The sequence below is a fragment of the Tamandua tetradactyla genome, chromosome 10 (assembly GCF_023851605.1).
Source record: "Tamandua tetradactyla isolate mTamTet1 chromosome 10, mTamTet1.pri, whole genome shotgun sequence".
Lineage (NCBI taxonomy): Eukaryota > Metazoa > Chordata > Mammalia > Pilosa > Myrmecophagidae > Tamandua > Tamandua tetradactyla.
Genome location: NC_135336.1, coordinates 4,875,172 through 4,879,793, shown reverse-complemented (window position 1 = coordinate 4,879,793; position 4,622 = coordinate 4,875,172). Strand labels below are relative to the sequence as shown.

General features: G+C 46.7%; 1 non-coding gene across 1 annotated transcript; it reads left to right on the top strand.

Moving 5' to 3' along the window:
• The first annotated feature begins 3,091 nt into the window (after window positions 1–3,091).
• Window positions 3,092–3,162, top strand: TRNAE-CUC (transfer RNA glutamic acid (anticodon CUC)). Its single transcript has one exon. It is a non-coding gene; the product is annotated as a tRNA-Glu (tRNA).
• Window positions 3,163–4,622: the final 1,460 nt, after the last annotated feature.

Genomic DNA, 4,622 nt, shown 5'->3' with positions numbered 1-4,622 from the left:
GCTTGAGGCTGCCTCAATAAGACATTTCTAATCAGGTCTCAAGCTCTGGGTAAGCTAGGAAAGCCTCCCTTCCTCCCCCAGGCAGTACTAATGCAGGACATCCCGGGTAATCAGCAGAGATTCATAGATTTTGGTCATAAGGAAAGCTGCAGGGTGGTTATGGCTGAGTGACTAACTTGAAGGTTCCAGTTGGAACTTTAGAGCCAGATTCACCAATCTTATTGCCCACCCCACCCGAAATAGACCCTTGAAATATAGCACAAGAGTAAAGGAAAGCTGTTTATTTTCCAACTAAGCAGGAGACTCTCTTTGTATATTTTGCATGGGGACCCAATACTAAACCTGAGGTCAAGGATGCCAGAACTCTGGCTGCTCTGCACCTAGAGAAAGAAGGTTCTTTCATATAGCCAGACTGCCATTGATTCTCAGAACCTGTCAGAATTTCCATGTTCCAATAGAGATCATTCCTGGCAGGGCCTGGGGCTAAGAGCTGAGGACAACAAGCTTGACTCTCATGGAGGCTGATAAACAATTGCGTAGCCCACTTCTTTGGGCTCTGACCTAAGACTCCTTTAGCCTGTTTGCAGGAAGCTAGGGACCTCTCAATTTCCAACATGTCCCTGACCCATCTAAAACATCCAACACCTGGAGAACTTACCTTTCTAAGAACACAATAGCCTAGAAGAGAGTGCTCTAACTGCTCTTTCACAGAAGGGCTGTTTAGGCAATTGTTTTTCCAGAGAGGTGTCAGCTTTGGTCTCTGGACAGCATCTAAGCACTATGGGGCCCAAGGCTGCTTTCATCCCTACCTCTGCTGCTAGAAGGTAGGTCAGCTTGATCATACTAATATGGAAACTGAAAATATGAAATAAATGATTAGCCTGCTGACATTTTGTTATTTGACACTAGAGGTGACCAAGCTCTGGGCAACCTGTCTCCCAGTTCTGCAGACCCCACTGTCGGTAGGGGATTGTTATAATCTGGCCAAAACACAAACATTACAATGTCACTCCCAATGTATCTGTTGATCAGGCCCGAACACCTCAGCATGGCAATCAAACCCTCAAACATCTGGCCACTTGCTTCTCTTCATCCCCATTTCTCATCATGACCCACTCCCAACTCTTACTCCAGTGACAACCTTCTAAAGGTTTATCATGTGGAACAAGCTGCATCACTCCTCCACGCCTTTGCTCACTAATTCCTCTGCCTGGATTGTCCTCCAACCCATATCCTATTCTTATCTCTAATTATCCAAAATCCTTCCATCCTTCAAAGTCCAGCTCAAATGCCACCATCTTCTCTGTCAGTATCTCTATCTTTCTTCATCTCACCACAACACGCCCACTCCTCAATTCACCAATCTTTCAGTTCTGAATCCTCCTGACAGCTTGAGACTGTATTGATTGAACTGCCTAACTCCTGTGCATTCTTCAATGTTCAGCTCAGGTGCCACCTCCTCCAGGAAGCCTGCATCATGGAGCATCCCTTCAAACATCATGCCTTGTTTTAAGATTATGTGTGTGTCTCCCCCACAAAGGGCAGGGACAATGGCACAGTCATGTCTATGTTCTCAAAATCCAACACAAGTTCTGCCACATAGTGAGGACAACTGGTGGGAAGCTCAATGGGGCTGAAGCTCCTGCCATTTCTAAGAGACAGACACATGAGCAGGGAACAGTTACCCAGAGTAAACAAGGAGGCAATGTCCCACTGCCCAGCACCCAGTAAACTACTTTTCTGGAGAATAGGGAAGTCAGATCAGTGAACCTGACAGAGCTAAAAACCCAGTCTATTGTTCTGGCTCCTCCCTGGCACCAGGGGAGCTTGTTCCATCAGCTTTCAATCATTCAAATAAATACACGCTGCACAAGGCACTGGGTTAAGTGGCAGGTGCTTAATTGTAAATAAAACATAGTTCTGTCCCCAAGGTCACCTAATACACAAACCAGGGCGGTATACAAGTCCCATGGAGTAGAAATGAGGTGGTATCAAACTGGTCCGGAGGAGTTGAAAAAGGCTTCACAAGAGGAATTATATTTGAATGAGGGCCTCCTAGAGCATGAAGAGGAATTTAGCAGGCACACATGGAAACCGAAGGAGAGCATCTAAGCAGAGGCACTGGCCTGGGCGAAGGCTCACAGGCTGGAATGTATATGGCATGTCTAGAATGGCACATAACTAGCAGACTGGTGTTGGGGGCTTGTGGAGGCTAAAGGATGAGCTGGGGAGAGACTGGTAGTTTGGGGCCTGCTTCCAGGGGCCTTGAACCCTGTGCTAAGAGGTGGGGATAAGTACTGGAGAGTCTTGAAAGTTTTTAAGCAGAGCAATACAAACTGGCAGCAGTGCTTAGAATGAACAAGAGAGGCAAGGAGGCTGATCAGAAAGTATCACTATGGTTGATGAAGATGCTGAGGGCCAGAGAATGTGCTGTGCTAGAGAAGTTGAGGAAGGGAAGGCTTGAGAGATGCTATGGGGGTGGATTCACAAAGATCCAAGTATGTTCAGCATCCTGAGTCCTTCCAAATCTTTTTACACACCTGCCCACCCCTTGTCCTGCCCCCACTCTCCAGCTCTCCAGCATATCCTTCTTCCTTGGCTGTTAAATTTTAAGGCAAGGCATTTCCAAATGCTGACTACATCTTCCTTGGCCCATCTCAGTTTTGGCAAATAAATCAGTGCCATTCCCCAGAAAGCTTTTCTTGAACTTCATAAAGTTAGCAAAGAGGAGAAGTGTTAACAGTATGATCTGTTGAGTCCCAAATTCTAATCCCAGCCCTAACACTAACCCAGCTCTTTCACTCCCTGAAGTTCTGCCAAAGTCAAAAGAGAAGGGCTGTGCCAGACACAAGTAATTTCAGCTGAACAAGCACTTGAAGGGTCACAGAGTACTGCTGCGCTTGCAAAATGTTCTGCTTCAGAACTGGCTTTTTAGGCTGCTGGAGGTGGCACACCAGGATGACACGGTCAAAAGGAGTATGGGAAATATTTTTCGTTGGTAAATAAATATTCCAGTGTTGATACTGAATTAAGTCAGAAGCTCTAAGAAGACAGGACCCATTCATTCATTAAAAAAATGAAGGGAAGATGCGCACAGGTGGTTCAGTGGTAGAATGCTCGCCTCTCATGCGGGAGACCCGGATTCGATTCCCGGACCATGCACTACCACCACCTCATCCCCCCAAAAAAAAGAATGGAGGAAGAGGAAAGGCATGAGTCTGGACTGATGTCTTCTAATGAGAGACAAAAATTATTTCCCTTCAGCAGCTAGAGAAAAGTCAAGGTTGGGGGTGGGGACAGCAACCTAGACTGTCTCTGCAAGTGTCTAATCCTTTAAAAACATTTCATTTCATCCCCACAGTAGTCCCACAAGGTCGATGGTATCATCCCCACTTCACAGATTAGGAAAGATGAAGTCATAGGTCCAAGGGAATGTGTAAGCAAACTTTGTCAGAGTGACGTACAGACCATACAGAAATATTCTTATTTTGGGTTACTGGGGGAAGGGAATGATTCCCTTACATTTATATAGGGCTCTGGAGTATATAAAGCAGTGCTCACATCCATTGTCTCACATGTACCCAGGCTGGCCCTGTGATGGGAATGATAGCATCCCCACCGTAGAGATGGGGAAACCGAGAGTCAGGGAGAAGCAGGAATTTGTCCGCTGGAAACTGGGACCTGAATTTAGAACTGATCCCAGACACCGTTTCTTTTCTATAGAGCAGGGTTTGAAAAGAAGGAGAAGGGCATCCCCAGGAGAGAGAGGACTAGGAGAAAAGGCCCTCAGGGAGAATTCAGGTGAGTGGTGGGAACTGGAATCCACACGACTAGGTTACACAGAGGCACGATGGGGTTGCGGCCGCAGGTGCCAGCCTGGAGTCATGCCATCTGGACTGGAACCTGGCTTCTGCCATTTAGCTCACCTGGGCCCCAGGTTTCTCCTTTGTAAACAGTGAGAACAGCTTCACCTCCTTCACAGAGAACACTGTGAGGAATTAATATGAGAAAAGCACTTAGAAGAAGACCCCAGCATACACAGTCTTAATGAAGTTTCGCAATTATTGTTACTAACAGCATTATCATTTCTAGCGCTACTTCTAATTTTCCACTGGACAGTCCTTGGGATGAGGCTGGGCTGATGAGGGGGAGGGCTTGGAACTCCAGGTGGGAAAGATTGAACCTGAAGGAGGGAAAGTAATGAGGCCAACTTTAGTGGAAGCAGGAAAAGACTGATTTTATGAGGATAAATCTGGCAAGAGCAGGCAAGCCTCCCTTAGCATCTCCCCCCATCTGGATCAGGGCCCCACATAAGGGTTTCCTTCACAGCCTGCTCTTCCTCCAGCACCACACTCATCCTGCAGTACTGTAATTGCCTATTAATTACCTGACTCCCAAACTGGACCATGTCTGTCTTACTGGTGCATGTGACGTCTCGTACAGTATCTGGGACTTAGTGGGTGCTCAATTAATATTTTTCGGATGAATGAGTGAAGGGAGTGAAAGAGAGTAGGGAGAACAGCCAAGAGCAGATGCAAGGCCCAATGCTAGGGTGGGAGCAGAGGGAGCAGTAGCAGGAATAAGAAATGCAACAGATTTGGAACAAAGCACAAATAGGACTT